This window comes from Ambystoma mexicanum, chromosome 6p (assembly GCF_040938575.1).
Source record: "Ambystoma mexicanum isolate Mex_15411 chromosome 6p, UKY_AmexF1_1, whole genome shotgun sequence".
Classification (NCBI taxonomy): Eukaryota; Metazoa; Chordata; class Amphibia; order Caudata; family Ambystomatidae; genus Ambystoma; species Ambystoma mexicanum.
In genome coordinates, this window is record NC_090935.1 from 30,636,742 (window position 1) to 30,661,932 (window position 25,191).

At 55.2% G+C, this 25,191-nt stretch overlaps 14 non-coding genes across 14 annotated transcripts; all 14 read left to right on the forward strand.

Annotated features, from left to right (window-relative positions):
• The first annotated feature begins 985 nt into the window (after positions 1–985).
• Positions 986–1,092, forward strand: LOC138511888 (U6 spliceosomal RNA). Its single transcript, XR_011280776.1, has one exon. It is a non-coding gene; the product is annotated as a U6 spliceosomal RNA (small nuclear RNA).
• Positions 1,093–2,841: 1,749 nt separating this feature from the next.
• On the forward strand, positions 2,842–2,948 carry LOC138511889 (U6 spliceosomal RNA). The gene has a single exon (XR_011280777.1). It is a non-coding gene; the product is annotated as a U6 spliceosomal RNA (small nuclear RNA).
• A 1,745-nt stretch (positions 2,949–4,693) lies between these two features.
• Positions 4,694–4,800, forward strand: LOC138511890 (U6 spliceosomal RNA). Its single transcript, XR_011280778.1, has one exon. It is a non-coding gene; the product is annotated as a U6 spliceosomal RNA (small nuclear RNA).
• A 1,749-nt stretch (positions 4,801–6,549) lies between these two features.
• On the forward strand, positions 6,550–6,656 carry LOC138511891 (U6 spliceosomal RNA). The gene has a single exon (XR_011280779.1). It is a non-coding gene; the product is annotated as a U6 spliceosomal RNA (small nuclear RNA).
• Positions 6,657–8,405: 1,749 nt separating this feature from the next.
• Positions 8,406–8,512, forward strand: LOC138511892 (U6 spliceosomal RNA). The gene has a single exon (XR_011280780.1). It is a non-coding gene; the product is annotated as a U6 spliceosomal RNA (small nuclear RNA).
• A 1,743-nt stretch (positions 8,513–10,255) lies between these two features.
• Positions 10,256–10,362, forward strand: LOC138511893 (U6 spliceosomal RNA). The gene has a single exon (XR_011280781.1). It is a non-coding gene; the product is annotated as a U6 spliceosomal RNA (small nuclear RNA).
• A 1,738-nt stretch (positions 10,363–12,100) lies between these two features.
• LOC138511894 (U6 spliceosomal RNA) lies at positions 12,101–12,207 on the forward strand. Its single transcript, XR_011280782.1, has one exon. It is a non-coding gene; the product is annotated as a U6 spliceosomal RNA (small nuclear RNA).
• Positions 12,208–13,956: 1,749 nt separating this feature from the next.
• LOC138511896 (U6 spliceosomal RNA) lies at positions 13,957–14,063 on the forward strand. The gene has a single exon (XR_011280783.1). It is a non-coding gene; the product is annotated as a U6 spliceosomal RNA (small nuclear RNA).
• A 1,739-nt stretch (positions 14,064–15,802) lies between these two features.
• Positions 15,803–15,909, forward strand: LOC138511897 (U6 spliceosomal RNA). The gene has a single exon (XR_011280784.1). It is a non-coding gene; the product is annotated as a U6 spliceosomal RNA (small nuclear RNA).
• A 1,738-nt stretch (positions 15,910–17,647) lies between these two features.
• Positions 17,648–17,754, forward strand: LOC138511898 (U6 spliceosomal RNA). Its single transcript, XR_011280785.1, has one exon. It is a non-coding gene; the product is annotated as a U6 spliceosomal RNA (small nuclear RNA).
• A 1,749-nt stretch (positions 17,755–19,503) lies between these two features.
• LOC138511899 (U6 spliceosomal RNA) lies at positions 19,504–19,610 on the forward strand. The gene has a single exon (XR_011280786.1). It is a non-coding gene; the product is annotated as a U6 spliceosomal RNA (small nuclear RNA).
• Positions 19,611–21,353: 1,743 nt separating this feature from the next.
• LOC138511900 (U6 spliceosomal RNA) lies at positions 21,354–21,460 on the forward strand. Its single transcript, XR_011280787.1, has one exon. It is a non-coding gene; the product is annotated as a U6 spliceosomal RNA (small nuclear RNA).
• Positions 21,461–23,198: 1,738 nt separating this feature from the next.
• LOC138511901 (U6 spliceosomal RNA) lies at positions 23,199–23,305 on the forward strand. Its single transcript, XR_011280788.1, has one exon. It is a non-coding gene; the product is annotated as a U6 spliceosomal RNA (small nuclear RNA).
• Positions 23,306–25,047: 1,742 nt separating this feature from the next.
• Positions 25,048–25,154, forward strand: LOC138511902 (U6 spliceosomal RNA). Its single transcript, XR_011280789.1, has one exon. It is a non-coding gene; the product is annotated as a U6 spliceosomal RNA (small nuclear RNA).
• The last annotated feature ends 37 nt before the right edge of the window (positions 25,155–25,191 follow it).

Here is a 25,191-nt window from a genome sequence, read left to right on the forward strand (position 1 = left end):
GAAATCATCTGCTGCTTGTTGGGGCCTTCTGGAGGGACCCCTACTGGTGGTGCTTCGAGATGGCGCCTGGTGTTTCCTTGCTGTGCAAACGGGCCCGCCCCACATAAAATCAAAAGTCTATTGCGAGCAGTGAAGGCCAAGGGAATTTAAATGTAATTCAAAGAAACAAAGCACAGAGTTGGGAGCCCAGCCGGATGGCAGTGGAACCCACAACCTTCTGACTCCTAGTCAGGCGCCTTATCCATTGCACCACTGGCCCCCATACCCCTGGTGCCCTCCGTTAGCTCCTAGTGCTGTTCTTCAAGGTGCCTTTCTGAAGCAGGAGCCACTGCAATGCCTGCTGTCCTGATTTTGTAACACACAAGGCTCACGTCCTGGCACAGTTGATAAAAGCAGGCGACAGGCAGCCAATACCTGTTGTAAGAGGCTTCATGGCCCTACCAAAGGAAAGCAGACCCGGCGGGACTTTGAAGCCACCGTCGCTGAAGCCAGCAGCCAAACGTAAACTTACATCGGTTTGAAAATGCATCTCTGGCTTGAAGGCGGGGGCAGCAGCAATCCGGGGCTCTCGGGGGTCCGCGCACTAGGCCGCTGCCTCACCTTGCCTATCCTGGAATTCAACAGGGCCCCCCCCAAGCAAACCCTCACAGGCCCTCTGGCTTTTCTCTGGCTTGTGGGACTATTGTGATGCGTCCAGGCACACAGCACCCATCTCCCAGGCATTATGACGGGAGGTGCCACTTTGCATGCAGCCTGGACCATGATCCTTTCTTTCCTGCATTGCAATAGCCAAGCACACAGAACCTTTCCTTTTGGGCCAAACCAGCAGCGAGGAAGCTTGGGTCGTTGGTCTTTGCCTCTTGGTTCCATACCGGCCCCAGAACCAAACAGTTTCTTGCCAAAGTTAGAGCATAACAAGTCAACCTAGGTCAATAGGCAGCCGATGCGCTGGCTTTTATACACTGGCCAGTTCAGCCCCAAGTGTGTGCTCGCTTCGGCAGCACATATACTAAAATTGGAACGATACAGAGAAGATTAGCATGGCCCCTGCGCAAGGATGACACGCAAATTCGTGAAGCGTTCCATATTTTTAGACACGTGCGTGCCAGGAGAGAAATACCTTTTATTGACAGAATAAAAGGGGCCCCGCTCCCGTGCTCGTCTTGTGCTTGCTCGCTGCCGCGGAAGCCCTTCCCGTTTCTCTTGATCCTCTCTGTGCTGTGCTGCACCGAGAGCGGCTGCCTTGTCCTCTGCTGGCTGCTCATTTCTATATAGCGCTTTCTATATGACCCGCCTCTAGGGGCTCATGGCAAAGAGCGCACAGCCCCTCAAGCTTCACTGCTTCTAGGCCCTACTCTTCATGAGAGCTGGCTGCCTCTAGGTGTGTGATCTCTTTACCCACTTGTGCATTCTTTGCTCAGTGTCATTCGCCAACTGCTCCTTTAAAGCAAGCGAGGGGTGGCAGGGTCTGAAAGGCAGCAGATAGCACGAGAGAGAGTGTGCGTGCGTGCGTGTGTCTGTGTGTATGCAAATCACCAGTCAGCCAGGGCCTGCTGGGAGCCCATTCCGCCAGGCCCACCGGCTTTTGGACAGCTCCCAGATGGTTGGAGAAGGACCAGGCTGGGTTAGGCCACGAAGCAGAAGCCGAGCCGTTCCCTGGTGCGCTTTCTGGAAATGTCTCCCTCATTTGGAAATGTGCCCCTCAGTTGCTGAGGTCCCGAGAAGGCTCGCCTGCGGCGCTCACCAGAGAGGTCTCTGGCCGATCGTGGCCGATCAGGGACGTGAAGGGCTGCCCTGGGACTGTGTCCAACACAAGCCAACCCCCACCCATTGAAGGACAGGACGCACACATGCATAGAAATCATCTGCTGCTTGTTGGGGCCTTCTGGAGGGACCCCTACTGGTGGTGCTTCGAGATGGCGCCTGGTGTTTCCTTGCTGTGCAACCGGGCCCGCCCCACATAAAATCAAAAGTCTATTGCGAGCAGAGAAGGCCAAGGGAATTTAAATGTAATTCAAAGAAACAAAGCACAGAGTTGGGAGCCCAGCCGGATGGCAGAGGAACCCACAACCTTCTGACTCCTAGTCAGGCGCCTTATCCATTGCACCACTGGCCCCCATACCCCTGGTGCCCTCCGTTAGCTCCTAGTGCTGTTCTTCAAGGTGCCTTTCTGAAGCAGGAGCCACTGCAATGCCTGCTGTCCTGATTTTGTAACACACAAGGCTCACGTCCTGGCACAGTTGATAAAAGCAGGCGACAGGCAGCCAATACCTGTTGTAAGAGGCTTCCTGGCCCTACCAAAGGAAAGCAGACCCGGCGGGACTTTGAAGCCACCGTCGCTGAAGCCAGCAGCCAAACGTAAACTTACATCGGTTTGAAAATGCATCTCTTGCTTGAAGGCGGGGGCAGCAGCAATCCGGGGCTCTCGGGGGTCCGCGCACTAGGCCGCTGCCTCACCTTGCCTATCCTGGAATTCAACAGGGCCCCCCCCAAGCAAACCCTCACAGGCCCTCTGGCTTTTCTCTGGCTTGTGGGACTATTGTGATGCGTCCAGGCACACAGCACCCATCACCCAGGCATTATGACGGGAGGTGCCACTTTGCATGCAGCCTGGACCATGATCCTTTCTTCCTGCATTGCAATAGCCAAGCACACGGAACCTTTCCTTTTGGGCCAAACCAGCAGCGAGGAAGCTTGGGTCGTTGGTCTTTGCCTCTTGGTTCCATACCGGCCCCAGAACCAAACAGTTTCTTGCCAAAGTTAGAGCATAACAAGTCAACCTAGGTCAATAGGCAGCCGATGCGCTGGCTTTTATACACTGGCCAGTTCAGCCCCAAGTGTGTGCTCGCTTCGGCAGCACATATACTAAAATTGGAACGATACAGAGAAGATTAGCATGGCCCCTGCGCAAGGATGACACGCAAATTCGTGAAGCGTTCCATATTTTTAGACACGTGCGTGCCAGGAGAGAAATACCTTTTATTGACAGAATAAAAGGGGCCCCGCTCCCGTGCTGGTCTTGTGCTTGCTCGCTGCCGCGGAAGCCCTTCCCGTTTCTCTTGATCCTCTCTGTGCTGCACCAAGAGCGGCTGCCTTGTCCTCTGCTGGCTGCTCATTTCTATATAGCGCTTTCTATATGATCCGCCTCTAGGGGCTCATGGCAAAGAGCGCACAGCCCCTCAAGCTTCACTGCTTCTAGGCCCTACTCTTCATGAGAGCTGGCTGCCTCTAGGTGTGTGATCTCTTTACCCACTTGTGCATTCTTTGCTCAGTGTCATTCGCCAACTGCTCCTTTAAAGCAAGCGAGGGGTGGCAGGGTCTGAAAGGCAGCAGATAGCACGAGAGAGAGTGTGCGTGCGTGCGTGTGTCTGTGTGTATGCAAATCACCAGTCAGCCAGGGCCTGCTGGGAGCCCATTCCGCCAGGCCCACCGGCTTTTGGACAGCTCCCAGATGGTTGGAGAAGGACCAGGCTGGGTTAGGCCACGAAGCAGAGGCCGAGCCGTTCCCTGGTGCGCTTTCTGGAAATGTCTCCCTCATTTGGAAATGTGCCCCTCAGTTGCTGAGGTCCCGAGAAGGCTCGCCTGCGGCGCTCACAGAGAGAGGTCTCTGGCCGATCGTGGCCGATCAGGGACGTGAAGGGCTGCCCTGGGACTGTGTCCAACACAAGCCAACCCCCACCCATTGAAGGACAGGACGCACACATGCATAGAAATCATCTGCTGCTTGTTGGGGCCTTCTGGAGGGACCCCTACTGGTGGTGCTTCGAGATGGCGCCTGGTGTTTCCTTGCTGTGCAACCGGGCCCGCCCCACATAAAATCAAAAGTCTATTGCGAGCAGTGAAGGCCAAGGGAATTTAAATGTAATTCAAAGAAACAAAGCACAGAGTTGGGAGCCCAGCCGGATGGCAGTGGAACCCACAACCTTCTGACTCCTAGTCAGGCGCCTTATCCATTGCACCACTGGCCCCCATACCCCTGGTGCCCTCCGTTAGCTCCTAGTGCTGTTCTTCAAGGTGCCTTTCTGAAGCAGGAGCCACTGCAATGCCTGCTGTCCTGATTTTGTAACACACAAGGCTCACGTCCTGGCACAGTTGATAAAAGCAGGCGACAGGCAGCCAATACCTGTTGTAAGAGGCTTCCTGGCCCTACCAAAGGAAAGCAGACCCGGCGGGACTTTGAAGCCACCGTCGCTGAAGCCAGCAGCCAAACGTAAACTTACATCGGTTTGAAAATGCATCTCTGGCTTGAAGGCGGGGGCAGCAGCAATCCGGGGCTCTCGGGGGTCCGCGCACTAGGCCGCTGCCTCACCTTGCCTATCCTGGAATTCAACAGGGCCCCCCCCAAGCAAACCCTCACAGGCCCTCTGGCTTTTCTCTGGCTTGTGGGACTATTGTGATGCGTCCAGGCACACAGCACCCATCACCCAGGCATTATGACGGGAGGTGCCACTTTGCATGCAGCCTGGACCATGATCCTTTCTTCCTGCATTGCAATAGCCAAGCACACGGAACCTTTCCTTTTGGGCCAAACCAGCAGCGAGGAAGCTTGGGTCGTTGGTCTTTGCCTCTTGGTTCCATACCGGCCCCAGAACCAAACAGTTTCTTGCCAAAGTTAGAGCATAACAAGTCAACCTAGGTCAATAGGCAGCCGATGCGCTGGCTTTTATACACTGGCCAGTTCAGCCCCAAGTGTGTGCTCGCTTCGGCAGCACATATACTAAAATTGGAACGATACAGAGAAGATTAGCATGGCCCCTGCGCAAGGATGACACGCAAATTCGTGAAGCGTTCCATATTTTTAGACACGTGCGTGCCAGGAGAGAAATACCTTTTATTGACAGAATAAAAGGGGCCCCGCTCCCGTGCTGGTCTTGTGCTTGCTCGCTGCCGCGGAAGCCCTTCCCGTTTCTCTTGATCCTCTCTGTGCTGTGCTGCACCGAGAGCGGCTGCCTTGTCCTCTGCTGGCTGCTCATTTCTATATAGCGCTTTCTATATGATCCGCCTCTAGGGGCTCATGGCAAAGAGCGCACAGCCCCTCAAGCTTCACTGCTTCTAGGCCCTACTCTTCATGAGAGCTGGCTGCCTCTAGGTGTGTGATCTCTTTACCCACTTGTGCATTCTTTGCTCAGTGTCATTCGCCAACTGCTCCTTTAAAGCAAGCGAGGGGTGGCAGGGTCTGAAAGGCAGCAGATAGCACGAGAGAGAGTGTGCGTGCGTGCGTGTGTCTGTGTGTATGCAAATCACCAGTCAGCCAGGGCCTGCTGGGAGCCCATTCCGCCAGGCCCACCGGCTTTTGGACAGCTCCCAGATGGTTGGAGAAGGACCAGGCTGGGTTAGGCCACGAAGCAGAGGCTGAGCCGTTCCCTGGTGCGCTTTCTGGAAATGTCTCCCTCATTTGGAAATGTGCCCCTCAGTTGCTGAGGTCCCGAGAAGGCTCGCCTGCGGCGCTCACAGAGAGGTCTCTGGCCGATCGTGGCCGATCAGGGACGTGAAGGGCTGCCCTGGGACTGTGTCCAACACAAGCCAACCCCCACCCATTGAAGGACAGGACGCACACATGCATAGAAATCATCTGCTGCTTGTTGGGGCCTTCTGGAGGGACCCCTACTGGTGGTGCTTCGAGATGGCGCCTGGTGTTTCCTTGCTGTGCAACCGGGCCCGCCCCACATAAAATCAAAAGTCTATTGCGAGCAGTGAAGGCCAAGGGAATTTAAATGTAATTCAAAGAAACAAAGCACAGAGTTGGGAGCCCAGCCGGATGGCAGTGGAACCCACAACCTTCTGACTCCTAGTCAGGCGCCTTATCCATTGCACCACTGGCCCCCATACCCCTGGTGCCCTCCGTTAGCTCCTAGTGCTGTTCTTCAAGGTGCCTTTCTGAAGCAGGAGCCACTGCAATGCCTGCTGTCCTGATTTTGTAACACACAAGGCTCACGTCCTGGCACAGTTGATAAAAGCAGGCGACAGGCAGCCAATACCTGTTGTAAGAGGCTTCATGGCCCTACCAAAGGAAAGCAGACCCGGCGGGACTTTGAAGCCACCGTCGCTGAAGCCAGCAGCCAAACGTAAACTTACATCGGTTTGAAAATGCATCTCTGGCTTGAAGGCGGGGGCAGCAGCAATCCGGGGCTCTCGGGGGTCCGCGCACTAGGCCGCTGCCTCACCTTGCCTATCCTGGAATTCAACAGGGCCCCCCCCAAGCAAACCCTCACAGGCCCTCTGGCTTTTCTCTGGCTTGTGGGACTATTGTGATGCGTCCAGGCACACAGCACCCATCTCCCAGGCATTATGACGGGAGGTGCCACTTTGCATGCAGCCTGGACCATGATCCTTTCTTTCCTGCATTGCAATAGCCAAGCACACGGAACCTTTCCTTTTGGGCCAAACCAGCAGCGAGGAAGCTTGGGTCGTTGGTCTTTGCCTCTTGGTTCCATACCGGCCCCAGAACCAAACAGTTTCTTGCCAAAGTTAGAGCATAACAAGTCAACCTAGGTCAATAGGCAGCCGATGCGCTGGCTTTTATACACTGGCCAGTTCAGCCCCAAGTGTGTGCTCGCTTCGGCAGCACATATACTAAAATTGGAACGATACAGAGAAGATTAGCATGGCCCCTGCGCAAGGATGACACGCAAATTCGTGAAGCGTTCCATATTTTTAGACACGTGCGTGCCAGGAGAGAAATACCTTTTATTGACAGAATAAAAGGGGCCCCGCTCCCGTGCTCGTCTTGTGCTTGCTCGCTGCCGCGGAAGCCCTTCCCGTTTCTCTTGATCCTCTCTGTGCTGTGCTGCACCGAGAGCGGCTGCCTTGTCCTCTGCTGGCTGCTCATTTCTATATAGCGCTTTCTATATGACCCGCCTCTAGGGGCTCATGGCAAAGAGCGCACAGCCCCTCAAGCTTCACTGCTTCTAGGCCCTACTCTTCATGAGAGCTGGCTGCCTCTAGGTGTGTGATCTCTTTACCCACTTGTGCATTCTTTGCTCAGTGTCATTCGCCAACTGCTCCTTTAAAGCAAGCGAGGGGTGGCAGGGTCTGAAAGGCAGCAGATAGCACGAGAGAGAGTGTGCGTGCGTGCGTGTGTCTGTGTGTATGCAAATCACCAGTCAGCCAGGGCCTGCTGGGAGCCCATTCCGCCAGGCCCACCGGCTTTTGGACAGCTCCCAGATGGTTGGAGAAGGACCAGGCTGGGTTAGGCCACGAAGCAGAAGCCGAGCCGTTCCCTGGTGCGCTTTCTGGAAATGTCTCCCTCATTTGGAAATGTGCCCCTCAGTTGCTGAGGTCCCGAGAAGGCTCGCCTGCGGCGCTCACCAGAGAGGTCTCTGGCCGATCGTGGCCGATCAGGGACGTGAAGGGCTGCCCTGGGACTGTGTCCAACACAAGCCAACCCCCACCCATTGAAGGACAGGACGCACACATGCATAGAAATCATCTGCTGCTTGTTGGGGCCTTCTGGAGGGACCCCTACTGGTGGTGCTTCGAGATGGCGCCTGGTGTTTCCTTGCTGTGCAACCGGGCCCGCCCCACATAAAATCAAAAGTCTATTGCGAGCAGAGAAGGCCAAGGGAATTTAAATGTAATTCAAAGAAACAAAGCACAGAGTTGGGAGCCCAGCCGGATGGCAGAGGAACCCACAACCTTCTGACTCCTAGTCAGGCGCCTTATCCATTGCACCACTGGCCCCCATACCCCTGGTGCCCTCCGTTAGCTCCTAGTGCTGTTCTTCAAGGTGCCTTTCTGAAGCAGGAGCCACTGCAATGCCTGCTGTCCTGATTTTGTAACACACAAGGCTCACGTCCTGGCACAGTTGATAAAAGCAGGCGACAGGCAGCCAATACCTGTTGTAAGAGGCTTCCTGGCCCTACCAAAGGAAAGCAGACCCGGCGGGACTTTGAAGCCACCGTCGCTGAAGCCAGCAGCCAAACGTAAACTTACATCGGTTTGAAAATGCATCTCTTGCTTGAAGGCGGGGGCAGCAGCAATCCGGGGCTCTCGGGGGTCCGCGCACTAGGCCGCTGCCTCACCTTGCCTATCCTGGAATTCAACAGGGCCCCCCCCAAGCAAACCCTCACAGGCCCTCTGGCTTTTCTCTGGCTTGTGGGACTATTGTGATGCGTCCAGGCACACAGCACCCATCACCCAGGCATTATGACGGGAGGTGCCACTTTGCATGCAGCCTGGACCATGATCCTTTCTTCCTGCATTGCAATAGCCAAGCACACGGAACCTTTCCTTTTGGGCCAAACCAGCAGCGAGGAAGCTTGGGTCGTTGGTCTTTGCCTCTTGGTTCCATACCGGCCCCAGAACCAAACAGTTTCTTGCCAAAGTTAGAGCATAACAAGTCAACCTAGGTCAATAGGCAGCCGATGCGCTGGCTTTTATACACTGGCCAGTTCAGCCCCAAGTGTGTGCTCGCTTCGGCAGCACATATACTAAAATTGGAACGATACAGAGAAGATTAGCATGGCCCCTGCGCAAGGATGACACGCAAATTCGTGAAGCGTTCCATATTTTTAGACACGTGCGTGCCAGGAGAGAAATACCTTTTATTGACAGAATAAAAGGGGCCCCGCTCCCGTGCTGGTCTTGTGCTTGCTCGCTGCCGCGGAAGCCCTTCCCGTTTCTCTTGATCCTCTCTGTGCTGCACCAAGAGCGGCTGCCTTGTCCTCTGCTGGCTGCTCATTTCTATATAGCGCTTTCTATATGATCCGCCTCTAGGGGCTCATGGCAAAGAGCGCACAGCCCCTCAAGCTTCACTGCTTCTAGGCCCTACTCTTCATGAGAGCTGGCTGCCTCTAGGTGTGTGATCTCTTTACCCACTTGTGCATTCTTTGCTCAGTGTCATTCGCCAACTGCTCCTTTAAAGCAAGCGAGGGGTGGCAGGGTCTGAAAGGCAGCAGATAGCACGAGAGAGAGTGTGCGTGCGTGCGTGTGTCTGTGTGTATGCAAATCACCAGTCAGCCAGGGCCTGCTGGGAGCCCATTCCGCCAGGCCCACCGGCTTTTGGACAGCTCCCAGATGGTTGGAGAAGGACCAGGCTGGGTTAGGCCACGAAGCAGAGGCTGAGCCGTTCCCTGGTGCGCTTTCTGGAAATGTCTCCCTCATTTGGAAATGTGCCCCTCAGTTGCTGAGGTCCCGAGAAGGCTCGCCTGCGGCGCTCACAGAGAGGTCTCTGGCCGATCGTGGCCGATCAGGGACGTGAAGGGCTGCCCTGGGACTGTGTCCAACACAAGCCAACCCCCACCCATTGAAGGACAGGACGCACACATGCATAGAAATCATCTGCTGCTTGTTGGGGCCTTCTGGAGGGACCCCTACTGGTGGTGCTTCGAGATGGCGCCTGGTGTTTCCTTGCTGTGCAACCGGGCCCGCCCCACATAAAATCAAAAGTCTATTGCGAGCAGTGAAGGCCAAGGGAATTTAAATGTAATTCAAAGAAACAAAGCACAGAGTTGGGAGCCCAGCCGGATGGCAGTGGAACCCACAACCTTCTGACTCCTAGTCAGGCGCCTTATCCATTGCACCACTGGCCCCCATACCCCTGGTGCCCTCCGTTAGCTCCTAGTGCTGTTCTTCAAGGTGCCTTTCTGAAGCAGGAGCCACTGCAATGCCTGCTGTCCTGATTTTGTAACACACAAGGCTCACGTCCTGGCACAGTTGATAAAAGCAGGCGACAGGCAGCCAATACCTGTTGTAAGAGGCTTCCTGGCCCTACCAAAGGAAAGCAGACCCGGCGGGACTTTGAAGCCACCGTCGCTGAAGCCAGCAGCCAAACGTAAACTTACATCGGTTTGAAAATGCATCTCTGGCTTGAAGGCGGGGGCAGCAGCAATCCGGGGCTCTCGGGGGTCCGCGCACTAGGCCGCTGCCTCACCCTGCCTATCCTGGAATTCAACAGGGCCCCCCCCAAGCAAACACTCACAGGCCCTCTGGCTTTTCTCTGGCTTGTGGGACTATTGTGATGCGTCCAGGCACACAGCACCCATCACCCAGGCATTATGACGGGAGGTGCCACTTTGCATGCAGCCTGGACCATGATCCTTTCTTCCTGCATTGCAATAGCCAAGCACACGGAACCTTTCCTTTTGGGCCAAACCAGCAGCGAGGAAGCTTGGGTCGTTGGTCTTTGCCTCTTGGTTCCATACCGGCCCCAGAACCAAACAGTTTCTTGCCAAAGTTAGAGCATAACAAGTCAACCTAGGTCAATAGGCAGCCGATGCGCTGGCTTTTATACACTGGCCAGTTCAGCCCCAAGTGTGTGCTCGCTTCGGCAGCACATATACTAAAATTGGAACGATACAGAGAAGATTAGCATGGCCCCTGCGCAAGGATGACACGCAAATTCGTGAAGCGTTCCATATTTTTAGACACGTGCGTGCCAGGAGAGAAATACCTTTTATTGACAGAATAAAAGGGGCCCCGCTCCCGTGCTGGTCTTGTGCTTGCTCGCTGCCGCGGAAGCCCTTCCCGTTTCTCTTGATCCTCTCTGTGCTGTGCTGCACCGAGAGCGGCTGCCTTGTCCTCTGCTGGCTGCTCATTTCTATATAGCGCTTTCTATATGATCCGCCTCTAGGGGCTCATGGCAAAGAGCGCACAGCCCCTCAAGCTTCACTGCTTCTAGGCCCTACTCTTCATGAGAGCTGGCTGCCTCTAGGTGTGTGATCTCTTTACCCACTTGTGCATTCTTTGCTCAGTGTCATTCGCCAACTGCTCCTTTAAAGCAAGCGAGGGGTGGCAGGGTCTGAAAGGCAGCAGATAGCACGAGAGAGAGTGTGCGTGCGTGCGTGTGTCTGTGTGTATGCAAATCACCAGTCAGCCAGGGCCTGCTGGGAGCCCATTCCGCCAGGCCCACCGGCTTTTGGACAGCTCCCAGATGGTTGGAGAAGGACCAGGCTGGGTTAGGCCACGAAGCAGAGGCTGAGCCGTTCCCTGGTGCGCTTTCTGGAAATGTCTCCCTCATTTGGAAATGTGCCCCTCAGTTGCTGAGGTCCCGAGAAGGCTCGCCTGCGGCGCTCACAGAGAGGTCTCTGGCCGATCAGGGACGTGAAGGGCTGCCCTGGGACTGTGTCCAACACAAGCCAACCCCCACCCATTGAAGGACAGGACGCACACATGCATAGAAATCATCTGCTGCTTGTTAGGGCCTTCTGGAGGGACCCCTACTGGTGGTGCTTCGAGATGGCGCCTGGTGTTTCCTTGCTGTGCAACCGGGCCCGCCCCACATAAAATCAAAAGTCTATTGCGAGCAGTGAAGGCCAAGGGAATTTAAATGTAATTCAAAGAAACAAAGCACAGAGTTGGGAGCCCAGCCGGATGGCAGTGGAACCCACAACCTTCTGACTCCTAGTCAGGCGCCTTATCCATTGCACCACTGGCCCCCATACCCCTGGTGCCCTCCGTTAGCTCCTAGTGCTGTTCTTCAAGGTGCCTTTCTGAAGCAGGAGCCACTGCAATGCCTGCTGTCCTGATTTTGTAACACACAAGGCTCACGTCCTGGCACAGTTGATAAAAGCAGGCGACAGGCAGCCAATACCTGTTGTAAGAGGCTTCCTGGCCCTACCAAAGGAAAGCAGACCCGGCGGGACTTTGAAGCCACCGTCGCTGAAGCCAGCAGCCAAACGTAAACTTACATCGGTTTGAAAATGCATCTCTGGCTTGAAGGCGGGGGCAGCAGCAATCCGGGGCTCTCGGGGGTCCGCGCACTAGGCCGCTGCCTCACCTTGCCTATCCTGGAATTCAACAGGGCCCCCCCCAAGCAAACCCTCACAGGCCCTCTGGCTTTTCTCTGGCTTGTGGGACTATTGTGATGCGTCCAGGCACACAGCACCCATCACCCAGGCATTATGACGGGAGGTGCCACTTTGCATGCAGCCTGGACCATGATCCTTTCTTCCTGCATTGCAATAGCCAAGCACACGGAACCTTTCCTTTTGGGCCAAACCAGCAGCGAGGAAGCTTGGGTCGTTGGTCTTTGCCTCTTGGTTCCATACCGGCCCCAGAACCAAACAGTTTCTTGCCAAAGTTAGAGCATAACAAGTCAACCTAGGTCAATAGGCAGCCGATGCGCTGGCTTTTATACACTGGCCAGTTCAGCCCCAAGTGTGTGCTCGCTTCGGCAGCACATATACTAAAATTGGAACGATACAGAGAAGATTAGCATGGCCCCTGCGCAAGGATGACACGCAAATTCGTGAAGCGTTCCATATTTTTAGACACGTGCGTGCCAGGAGAGAAATACCTTTTATTGACAGAATAAAAGGGGCCCCGCTCCCGTGCTGGTCTTGTGCTTGCTCGCTGCCGCGGAAGCCCTTCCCGTTTCTCTTGATCCTCTCTGTGCTGTGCTGCACCGAGAGCGGCTGCCTTGTCCTCTGCTGGCTGCTCATTTCTATATAGCGCTTTCTATATGATCCGCCTCTAGGGGCTCATGGCAAAGAGCGCACAGCCCCTCAAGCTTCACTGCTTCTAGGCCCTACTCTTCATGAGAGCTGGCTGCCTCTAGGTGTGTGATCTCTTTACCCACTTGTGCATTCTTTGCTCAGTGTCATTCGCCAACTGCTCCTTTAAAGCAAGCGAGGGGTGGCAGGGTCTGAAAGGCAGCAGATAGCACGAGAGAGAGTGTGCGTGCGTGCGTGTGTCTGTGTGTATGCAAATCACCAGTCAGCCAGGGCCTGCTGGGAGCCCATTCCGCCAGGCCCACCGGCTTTTGGACAGCTCCCAGATGGTTGGAGAAGGACCAGGCTGGGTTAGGCCACGAAGCAGAGGCTGAGCCGTTCCCTGGTGCGCTTTCTGGAAATGTCTCCCTCATTTGGAAATGTGCCCCTCAGTTGCTGAGGTCCCGAGAAGGCTCGCCTGCGGCGCTCACAGAGAGGTCTCTGGCCGATCGTGGCCGATCAGGGACGTGAAGGGCTGCCCTGGGACTGTGTCCAACACAAGCCAACCCCCACCCATTGAAGGACAGGACGCACACATGCATAGAAATCATCTGCTGCTTGTTGGGGCCTTCTGGAGGGACCCCTACTGGTGGTGCTTCGAGATGGCGCCTGGTGTTTCCTTGCTGTGCAACCGGGCCCGCCCCACATAAAATCAAAAGTCTATTGCGAGCAGTGAAGGCCAAGGGAATTTAAATGTAATTCAAAGAAACAAAGCACAGAGTTGGGAGCCCAGCCGGATGGCAGTGGAACCCACAACCTTCTGACTCCTAGTCAGGCGCCTTATCCATTGCACCACTGGCCCCCATACCCCTGGTGCCCTCCGTTAGCTCCTAGTGCTGTTCTTCAAGGTGCCTTTCTGAAGCAGGAGCCACTGCAATGCCTGCTGTCCTGATTTTGTAACACACAAGGCTCACGTCCTGGCACAGTTGATAAAAGCAGGCGACAGGCAGCCAATACCTGTTGTAAGAGGCTTCATGGCCCTACCAAAGGAAAGCAGACCCGGCGGGACTTTGAAGCCACCGTCGCTGAAGCCAGCAGCCAAACGTAAACTTACATCGGTTTGAAAATGCATCTCTGGCTTGAAGGCGGGGGCAGCAGCAATCCGGGGCTCTCGGGGGTCCGCGCACTAGGCCGCTGCCTCACCTTGCCTATCCTGGAATTCAACAGGGCCCCCCCCAAGCAAACCCTCACAGGCCCTCTGGCTTTTCTCTGGCTTGTGGGACTATTGTGATGCGTCCAGGCACACAGCACCCATCTCCCAGGCATTATGACGGGAGGTGCCACTTTGCATGCAGCCTGGACCATGATCCTTTCTTTCCTGCATTGCAATAGCCAAGCACACGGAACCTTTCCTTTTGGGCCAAACCAGCAGCGAGGAAGCTTGGGTCGTTGGTCTTTGCCTCTTGGTTCCATACCGGCCCCAGAACCAAACAGTTTCTTGCCAAAGTTAGAGCATAACAAGTCAACCTAGGTCAATAGGCAGCCGATGCGCTGGCTTTTATACACTGGCCAGTTCAGCCCCAAGTGTGTGCTCGCTTCGGCAGCACATATACTAAAATTGGAACGATACAGAGAAGATTAGCATGGCCCCTGCGCAAGGATGACACGCAAATTCGTGAAGCGTTCCATATTTTTAGACACGTGCGTGCCAGGAGAGAAATACCTTTTATTGACAGAATAAAAGGGGCCCCGCTCCCGTGCTCGTCTTGTGCTTGCTCGCTGCCGCGGAAGCCCTTCCCGTTTCTCTTGATCCTCTCTGTGCTGTGCTGCACCGAGAGCGGCTGCCTTGTCCTCTGCTGGCTGCTCATTTCTATATAGCGCTTTCTATATGACCCGCCTCTAGGGGCTCATGGCAAAGAGCGCACAGCCCCTCAAGCTTCACTGCTTCTAGGCCCTACTCTTCATGAGAGCTGGCTGCCTCTAGGTGTGTGATCTCTTTACCCACTTGTGCATTCTTTGCTCAGTGTCATTCGCCAACTGCTCCTTTAAAGCAAGCGAGGGGTGGCAGGGTCTGAAAGGCAGCAGATAGCACGAGAGAGAGTGTGCGTGCGTGCGTGTGTCTGTGTGTATGCAAATCACCAGTCAGCCAGGGCCTGCTGGGAGCCCATTCCGCCAGGCCCACCGGCTTTTGGACAGCTCCCAGATGGTTGGAGAAGGACCAGGCTGGGTTAGGCCACGAAGCAGAGGCTGAGCCGTTCCCTGGTGCGCTTTCTGGAAATGTCTCCCTCATTTGGAAATGTGCCCCTCAGTTGCTGAGGTCCCGAGAAGGCTCGCCTGCGGCGCTCACCAGAGAGGTCTCTGGCCGATCAGGGACGTGAAGGGCTGCCCTGGGACTGTGTCCAACACAAGCCAACCCCCACCCATTGAAGGACAGGACGCACACATGCATAGAAATCATCTGCTGCTTGTTGGGGCCTTCTGGAGGGACCCCTACTGGTGGTGCTTCGAGATGGCGCCTGGTGTTTCCTTGCTGTGCAACCGGGCCCGCCCCACATAAAATCAAAAGTCTATTGCGAGCAGTGAAGGCCAAGGGAATTTAAATGTAATTCAAAGAAACAAAGCACAGAGTTGGGAGCCCAGCCGGATGGCAGTGGAACCCACAACCTTCTGACTCCTAGTCAGGCGCCTTATCCATTGCACCACTGGCCCCCATACCCCTGGTGCCCTCCGTTAGCTCCTAGTGCTGTTCTTCAAGGTGCCTTTCTGAAGCAGGAGCCACTGCAATGCCTGCTGTCCTGATTTTGTAACACACAAGGCTCACGTCCTGGCACAGTTGATAAAAGCAGGCGACAGGCAGCCAATACCTGTTGTAAGAGGCTTCCTGGCCCTACCAAAGGAAAGCAGACCCGGCGGGACTTTGAAGCCACCGTCGCTGAAGCCAGCAGCCAAACGTAAACTTACATCGGTTTGAAAATGCATCTCTGGCTTGAAGGCGGGGGCAGCAGCAATCCGGGGCTCTCGGGGGTCCGCGCACTAGGCCGCTGCCTCACCCTGCCTATCCTGGAATTCAACAGGGCCCCCCCCAAGCAAACACTCACAGGCCCTCTGGCTTTTCTCTGGCTTGTGGGACTATTGTGATGCGTCCAGGCACACAGCACCCATCACCCAGGCATTATGACGGGAGGTGCCACTTTGCATGCAGCCTGGACCATGATCCTTTCTTCCTGCATTGCAATAGCCAAGCACACGGAACCTTTCCTTTTGGGCCAAACCAGCAGCGAGGAAGCTTGGGTCGTTGGTCTTTGCCTCTTGGTTCCATACCGGCCCCAGAACCAAACAGTTTCTTGCCAAAGTTAGAGCATAACAAGTCAACCTAGGTCAATAGGCAGCCGATGCGCTGGCTTTTATACACTGGCCAGTTCAGCCCCAAGTGTGTGCTCGCTTCGGCAGCACATATACTAAAATTGGAACGATACAGAGAAGATTAGCATGGCCCCTGCGCAAGGATGACACGCAAATTCGTGAAGCGTTCCATATTTTTAGACACGTGCGTGCCAGGAGAGAAATACCTTTTATTGACAGAATAAAAGGGGCCCCGCTCCCGTGCTGGTCTTGTGCTTGCTCGCTGCCGCGGAAGCCCTTCCCGTTTCTCTTGATCCTCTCTGTGCTGTGCTGCACCGAGAGCGGCTGCCTTGTCCTCTGCTGGCTGCTCATTTCTATATAGCGCTTTCTATATGATCCGCCTCTAGGGGCTCATGGCAAAGAGCGCACAGCCCCTCAAGCTTCACTGCTTCTAGGCCCTACTCTTCATGAGAGCTGGCTGCCTCTAGGTGTGTGATCTCTTTACCCACTTGTGCATTCTTTGCTCAGTGTCATTCGCCAACTGCTCCTTTAAAGCAAGCGAGGGGTGGCAGGGTCTGAAAGGCAGCAGATAGCACGAGAGAGAGTGTGCGTGCGTGCGTGTGTCTGTGTGTATGCAAATCACCAGTCAGCCAGGGCCTGCTGGGAGCCCATTCCGCCAGGCCCACCGGCTTTTGGACAGCTCCCAGATGGTTGGAGAAGGACCAGGCTGGGTTAGGCCACGAAGCAGAGGCTGAGCCGTTCCCTGGTGCGCTTTCTGGAAATGTCTCCCTCATTTGGAAATGTGCCCCTCAGTTGCTGAGGTCCCGAGAAGGCTCGCCTGCGGCGCTCACAGAGAGGTCTCTGGCCGATCAGGGACGTGAAGGGCTGCCCTGGGACTGTGTCCAACACAAGCCAACCCCCACCCATTGAAGGACAGGACGCACACATGCATAGAAATCATCTGCTGCTTGTTAGGGCCTTCTGGAGGGACCCCTACTGGTGGTGCTTCGAGATGGCGCCTGGTGTTTCCTTGCTGTGCAACCGGGCCCGCCCCACATAAAATCAAAAGTCTATTGCGAGCAGTGAAGGCCAAGGGAATTTAAATGTAATTCAAAGAAACAAAGCACAGAGTTGGGAGCCCAGCCGGATGGCAGTGGAACCCACAACCTTCTGACTCCTAGTCAGGCGCCTTATCCATTGCACCACTGGCCCCCATACCCCTGGTGCCCTCCGTTAGCTCCTAGTGCTGTTCTTCAAGGTGCCTTTCTGAAGCAGGAGCCACTGCAATGCCTGCTGTCCTGATTTTGTAACACACAAGGCTCACGTCCTGGCACAGTTGATAAAAGCAGGCGACAGGCAGCCAATACCTGTTGTAAGAGGCTTCCTGGCCCTACCAAAGGAAAGCAGACCCGGCGGGACTTTGAAGCCACCGTCGCTGAAGCCAGCAGCCAAACGTAAACTTACATCGGTTTGAAAATGCATCTCTGGCTTGAAGGCGGGGGCAGCAGCAATCCGGGGCTCTCGGGGGTCCGCGCACTAGGCCGCTGCCTCACCTTGCCTATCCTGGAATTCAACAGGGCCCCCCCCAAGCAAACCCTCACAGGCCCTCTGGCTTTTCTCTGGCTTGTGGGACTATTGTGATGCGTCCAGGCACACAGCACCCATCACCCAGGCATTATGACGGGAGGTGCCACTTTGCATGCAGCCTGGACCATGATCCTTTCTTCCTGCATTGCAATAGCCAAGCACACGGAACCTTTCCTTTTGGGCCAAACCAGCAGCGAGGAAGCTTGGGTCGTTGGTCTTTGCCTCTTGGTTCCATACCGGCCCCAGAACCAAACAGTTTCTTGCCAAAGTTAGAGCATAACAAGTCAACCTAGGTCAATAGGCAGCCGATGCGCTGGCTTTTATACACTGGCCAGTTCAGCCCCAAGTGTGTGCTCGCTTCGGCAGCACATATACTAAAATTGGAACGATACAGAGAAGATTAGCATGGCCCCTGCGCAAGGATGACACGCAAATTCGTGAAGCGTTCCATATTTTTAGACACGTGCGTGCCAGGAGAGAAATACCTTTTATTGACAGAATAAAAGGGGCCCCGCTCCCGTGCTGGTCTTGTGCTTGCTCGCTGCCGCGAAAGCCCTTCCCGTTTCTCTTGATCCTCTCTGTGCTGTGCTGCACCGAGAGCGGCTGCCTTGTCCTCTGCTGGCTGCTCATTTCTATATAGCGCTTTCTATATGACCCGCCTCTAGGGGCTCATGGCAAAGAGCGCACAGCCCCTCAAGCTTCACTGCTTCTAGGCCCTACTCTTCATGAGAGCTGGCTGCCTCTAGGTGTGTGATCTCTTTACCCACTTGTGCATTCTTTGCTCAGTGTCATTCGCCAACTGCTCCTTTAAAGCAAGCGAGGGGTGGCAGGGTCTGAAAGGCAGCAGATAGCACGAGAGAGAGTGTGCGTGCGTGCGTGTGTCTGTGTGTATGCAAATCACCAGTCAGCCAGGGCCTGCTGGGAGCCCATTCCGCCAGGCCCACCGGCTTTTGGACAGCTCCCAGATGGTTGGAGAAGGACCAGGCTGGGTTAGGCCACGAAGCAGAAGCCGAGCCGTTCCCTGGTGCGCTTTCTGGAAATGTCTCCCTCATTTGGAAATGTGCCCCTCAGTTGCTGAGGTCCCGAGAAGGCTCGCCTGCGGCGCTCACCAGAGAGGTCTCTGGCCGATCGTGGCCGATCAGGGACGTGAAGGGCTGCCCTGGGACTGTGTCCAACACAAGCCAACCCCCACCCATTGAAGGACAGGACGCACACATGCATAGAAATCATCTGCTGCTTGTTGGGGCCTTCTGGAGGGACCCCTACTGGTGGTGCTTCGAGATGGCGCCTGGTGTTTCCTTGCTGTGCAACCGGGCCCGCCCCACATAAAATCAAAAGTCTATTGCGAGCAGAGAAGGCCAAGGGAATTTAAATGTAATTCAAAGAAACAAAGCACAGAGTTGGGAGCCCAGCCGGATGGCAGAGGAACCCACAACCTTCTGACTCCTAGTCAGGCGCCTTATCCATTGCACCACTGGCCCCCATACCCCTGGTGCCCTCCGTTAGCTCCTAGTGCTGTTCTTCAAGGTGCCTTTCTGAAGCAGGAGCCACTGCAATGCCTGCTGTCCTGATTTTGTAACACACAAGGCTCACGTCCTGGCACAGTTGATAAAAGCAGGCGACAGGCAGCCAATACCTGTTGTAAGAGGCTTCCTGGCCCTACCAAAGGAAAGCAGACCCGGCGGGACTTTGAAGCCACCGTCGCTGAAGCCAGCAGCCAAACGTAAACTTACATCGGTTTGAAAATGCATCTCTTGCTTGAAGGCGGGGGCAGCAGCAATCCGGGGCTCTCGGGGGTCCGCGCACTAGGCCGCTGCCTCACCTTGCCTATCCTGGAATTCAACAGGGCCCCCCCCAAGCAAACCCTCACAGGCCCTCTGGCTTTTCTCTGGCTTGTGGGACTATTGTGATGCGTCCAGGCACACAGCACCCATCACCCAGGCATTATGACGGGAGGTGCCACTTTGCATGCAGCCTGGACCATGATCCTTTCTTCCTGCATTGCAATAGCCAAGCACACGGAACCTTTCCTTTTGGGCCAAACCAGCAGCGAGGAAGCTTGGGTCGTTGGTCTTTGCCTCTTGGTTCCATACCGGCCCCAGAACCAAACAGTTTCTTGCCAAAGTTAGAGCATAACAAGTCAACCTAGGTCAATAGGCAGCCGATGCGCTGGCTTTTATACACTGGCCAGTTCAGCCCCAAGTGTGTGCTCGCTTCGGCAGCACATATACTAAAATTGGAACGATACAGAGAAGATTAGCATGGCCCCTGCGCAAGGATGACACGCAAATTCGTGAAGCGTTCCATATTTTTAGACACGTGCGTGCCAGGAGAGAAATACCTTTTATTGACAGAATAAAAGGGGCCCCGCTCCCGTGCTGGTCTTGTGCTTGCTCGCTGCCGCGGAAGCCCTTCCCGTTTCTCTTGATCCTCTCTGTGCTGCACCAAGAGCGGCTGCCTTGTCCTCTGCTGGCTGCTCATTTCTATATAGCGCTTTCTATATGATCCGCCTCTAGGGGCTCATGGCAAAGAGCGCACAGCCCCTCAAGCTTCACTGCTTCTAGGCCCTACTCTTCATGAGAGCTGGCTGCCTCTAGGTGTGTGATCTCTTTACCCACTTGTGCATTCTTTGCTCAGTGTCATTCGCCAACTGCTCCTTTAAAGCAAGCGAGGGGTGGCAGGGTCTGAAAGGCAGCAGATAGCACGAGAGAGAGTGTGCGTGCGTGCGTGTGTCTGTGTGTATGCAAATCACCAGTCAGCCAGGGCCTGCTGGGAGCCCATTCCGCCAGGCCCACCGGCTTTTGGACAGCTCCCAGATGGTTGGAGAAGGACCAGGCTGGGTTAGGCCACGAAGCAGAGGCTGAGCCGTTCCCTGGTGCGCTTTCTGGAAATGTCTCCCTCATTTGGAAATGTGCCCCTCAGTTGCTGAGGTCCCGAGAAGGCTCGCCTGCGGCGCTCACAGAGAGGTCTCTGGCCGATCGTGGCCGATCAGGGACGTGAAGGGCTGCCCTGGGACTGTGTCCAACACAAGCCAACCCCCACCCATTGAAGGACAGGACGCACACATGCATAGAAATCATCTGCTGCTTGTTGGGGCCTTCTGGAGGGACCCCTACTGGTGGTGCTTCGAGATGGCGCCTGGTGTTTCCTTGCTGTGCAACCGGGCCCGCCCCACATAAAATCAAAAGTCTATTGCGAGCAGTGAAGGCCAAGGGAATTTAAATGTAATTCAAAGAAACAAAGCACAGAGTTGGGAGCCCAGCCGGATGGCAGTGGAACCCACAACCTTCTGACTCCTAGTCAGGCGCCTTATCCATTGCACCACTGGCCCCCATACCCCTGGTGCCCTCCGTTAGCTCCTAGTGCTGTTCTTCAAGGTGCCTTTCTGAAGCAGGAGCCACTGCAATGCCTGCTGTCCTGATTTTGTAACACACAAGGCTCACGTCCTGGCACAGTTGATAAAAGCAGGCGACAGGCAGCCAATACCTGTTGTAAGAGGCTTCCTGGCCCTACCAAAGGAAAGCAGACCCGGCGGGACTTTGAAGCCACCGTCGCTGAAGCCAGCAGCCAAACGTAAACTTACATCGGTTTGAAAATGCATCTCTGGCTTGAAGGCGGGGGCAGCAGCAATCCGGGGCTCTCGGGGGTCCGCGCACTAGGCCGCTGCCTCACCCTGCCTATCCTGGAATTCAACAGGGCCCCCCCCAAGCAAACACTCACAGGCCCTCTGGCTTTTCTCTGGCTTGTGGGACTATTGTGATGCGTCCAGGCACACAGCACCCATCACCCAGGCATTATGACGGGAGGTGCCACTTTGCATGCAGCCTGGACCATGATCCTTTCTTCCTGCATTGCAATAGCCAAGCACACGGAACCTTTCCTTTTGGGCCAAACCAGCAGCGAGGAAGCTTGGGTCGTTGGTCTTTGCCTCTTGGTTCCATACCGGCCCCAGAACCAAACAGTTTCTTGCCAAAGTTAGAGCATAACAAGTCAACCTAGGTCAATAGGCAGCCGATGCGCTGGCTTTTATACACTGGCCAGTTCAGCCCCAAGTGTGTGCTCGCTTCGGCAGCACATATACTAAAATTGGAACGATACAGAGAAGATTAGCATGGCCCCTGCGCAAGGATGACACGCAAATTCGTGAAGCGTTCCATATTTTTAGACACGTGCGTGCCAGGAGAGAAATACCTTTTATTGACAGAATAAAAGGGGCCCCGCTCCCGTGCTGGTCTTGTGCTTGCTCGCTGCCGCGGAAGCCCTTCCCGTTTCTCTTGATCCTCTCTGTGCTGTGCTGCACCGAGAGCGGCTGCCTTGTCCTCTGCTGGCTGCTCATTTCTATATAGCGCTTTCTATATGATCCGCCTCTAGGGGCTCATGGCAAAGAGCGCACAGCCCCTCAAGCTTCACTGCTTCTAGGCCCTACTCTTCATGAGAGCTGGCTGCCTCTAGGTGTGTGATCTCTTTACCCACTTGTGCATTCTTTGCTCAGTGTCATTCGCCAACTGCTCCTTTAAAGCAAGCGAGGGGTGGCAGGGTCTGAAAGGCAGCAGATAGCACGAGAGAGAGTGTGCGTGCGTGCGTGTGTCTGTGTGTATGCAAATCACCAGTCAGCCAGGGCCTGCTGGGAGCCCATTCCGCCAGGCCCACCGGCTTTTGGACAGCTCCCAGATGGTTGGAGAAGGACCAGGCTGGGTTAGGCCACGAAGCAGAGGCTGAGCCGTTCCCTGGTGCGCTTTCTGGAAATGTCTCCCTCATTTGGAAATGTGCCCCTCAGTTGCTGAGGTCCCGAGAAGGCTCGCCTGCGGCGCTCACAGAGAGGTCTCTGGCCGATCAGGGACGTGAAGGGCTGCCCTGGGACTGTGTCCAACACAAGCCAACCCCCACCCATTGAAGGACAGGACGCACACATGCATAGAAATCATCTGCTGCTTGTTAGGGCCTTCTGGAGGGACCCCTACTGGTGGTGCTTCGAGATGGCGCCTGGTGTTTCCTTGCTGTGCAACCGGGCCCGCCCCACATAAAATCAAAAGTCTATTGCGAGCAGTGAAGGCCAAGGGAATTTAAATGTAATTCAAAGAAACAAAGCACAGAGTTGGGAGCCCAGCCGGATGGCAGTGGAACCCACAACCTTCTGACTCCTAGTCAGGCGCCTTATCCATTGCACCACTGGCCCCCATACCCCTGGTGCCCTCCGTTAGCTCCTAGTGCTGTTCTTCAAGGTGCCTTTCTGAAGCAGGAGCCACTGCAATGCCTGCTGTCCTGATTTTGTAACACACAAGGCTCACGTCCTGGCACAGTTGATAAAAGCAGGCGACAGGCAGCCAATACCTGTTGTAAGAGGCTTCCTGGCCCTACCAAAGGAAAGCAGACCCGGCGGGACTTTGAAGCCACCGTCGCTGAAGCCAGCAGCCAAACGTAAACTTACATCGGTTTGAAAATGCATCTCTGGCTTGAAGGCGGGGGCAGCAGCAATCCGGGGCTCTCGGGGGTCCGCGCACTAGGCCGCTGCCTCACCTTGCCTATCCTGGAATTCAACAGGGCCCCCCCCAAGCAAACCCTCACAGGCCCTCTGGCTTTTCTCTGGCTTGTGGGACTATTGTGATGCGTCCAGGCACACAGCACCCATCACCCAGGCATTATGACGGGAGGTGCCACTTTGCATGCAGCCTGGACCATGATCCTTTCTTCCTGCATTGCAATAGCCAAGCACACGGAACCTTTCCTTTTGGGCCAAACCAGCAGCGAGGAAGCTTGGGTCGTTGGTCTTTGCCTCTTGGTTCCATACCGGCCCCAGAACCAAACAGTTTCTTGCCAAAGTTAGAGCATAACAAGTCAACCTAGGTCAATAGGCAGCCGATGCGCTGGCTTTTATACACTGGCCAGTTCAGCCCCAAGTGTGTGCTCGCTTCGGCAGCACATATACTAAAATTGGAACGATACAGAGAAGATTAGCATGGCCCCTGCGCAAGGATGACACGCAAATTCGTGAAGCGTTCCATATTTTTAGACACGTGCGTGCCAGGAGAGAAATACCTTTTATTGACAGAATAAAAGGGGCCCCGCTCCCGTGCTGGTCTTGTGCTTGCTCGCTGCCGCGGAAGCCCTTCCCGTTTCTCTTGATCCTCTCTGTGCTGTGCTGCACCGAGAGCGGCTGCCTTGTCCTCTGCTGGCTGCTCATTTCTATATAGCGCTTTCTATATGACCCGCCTCTAGGGGCTCATGGCAAAGAGCGCACAGCCCCTCAAGCTTCACTGCTTCTAGGCCCTACTCTTCATGAGAGCTGGCTGCCTCTAGGTGTGTGATCTCTTTACCCACTTGTGCATTCTTTGCTCAGTGTCATTCGCCAACTGCTCCTTTAAAGCAAGCGAGGGGTGGCAGGGTCTGAAAGGCAGCAGATAGCACGAGAGAGAGTGTGCGTGCGTGCGTGTGTCTGTGTGTATGCAAATCACCAGTCAGCCAGGGCCTGCTGGGAGCCCATTCCGCCAGGCCCACCGGCTTTTGGACAGCTCCCAGATGGTTGGAGAAGGACCAGGCTGGGTTAGGCCACGAAGCAGAGGCTGAGCCGTTCCCTGGTGCGCTTTCTGGAAATGTCTCCCTCATTTGGAAATGTGCCCCTCAGTTGCTGAGGTCCCGAGAAGGCTCGCCTGCGGCGCTCACCAGAGAGGTCTCTGGCCGATCGTGGCCGATCAGGGACGTGAAGGGCTGCCCTGGGACTGTGTCCAACACAAGCCAACCCCCACCCATTGAAGGACAGGACGCACACATGCATAGAAATCATCTGCTGCTTGTTGGGGCGGTCTGGAGGGACCCCTACTGGTGGTGCTTCGAGATGGCGCCTGGTGTTTCCTTGCTGTGCAACCGGGCCGCCCCACATAAAATCAAAAGTCTATTGCGAGCAGTGAAGGCCAAGGGAATTTAAATGTAATTCAAAGAAACAAAGCACAGAGTTGGGAGCCCAGCCGGATGGCAGAGGAACCCACAACCTTCTGACTCCTAGTCAGGCGCCTTATCCATTGCACCACTGGCCCCCATACCCCTGGTGCCCTCCGTTAGCTCCTAGTGCTGTTCTTCAAGGTGCCTTTCTGAAGCAGGAGCCACTGCAATGCCTGCTGTCCTGATTTTGTAACACACAAGGCTCACGTCCTGGCACAGTTGATAAAAGCAGGCGACAGGCAGCCAATACCTGTTGTAAGAGGCTTCCTGGCCCTACCAAAGGAAAGCAGACCCGGCGGGACTTTGAAGCCACCGTCGCTGAAGCCAGCAGCCAAACGTAAACTTACATCGGTTTGAAAATGCATCTCTTGCTTGAAGGCGGGGGCAGCAGCAATCCGGGGCTCTCGGGGGTCCGCGCACTAGGCCGCTGCCTCACCTTGCCTATCCTGGAATTCAACAGGGCCCCCCCCAAGCAAACCCTCACAGGCCCTCTGGCTTTTCTCTGGCTTGTGGGACTATTGTGATGCGTCCAGGCACACAGCACCCAGGCATTATGACGGGAGGTGCCACTTTGCATGCAGCCTGGACCATGATCCTTTCTTTCCTGCATTGCAATAGCCAAGCACACGGAACCTTTCCTTTTGGGCCAAACCAGCAGCGAGGAAGCTTGGGTCGTTGGTCTTTGCCTCTTGGTTCCATACCGGCCCCAGAACCAAACAGTTTCTTGCCAAAGTTAGAGCATAACAAGTCAACCTAGGTCAATAGGCAGCCGATGCGCTGGCTTTTATACACTGGCCAGTTCAGCCCCAAGTGTGTGCTCGCTTCGGCAGCACATATACTAAAATTGGAACGATACAGAGAAGATTAGCATGGCCCCTGCGCAAGGATGACACGCAAATTCGTGAAGCGTTCCATATTTTTAGACACGTGCGTGCCAGGAGAGAAATACCTTTTATTG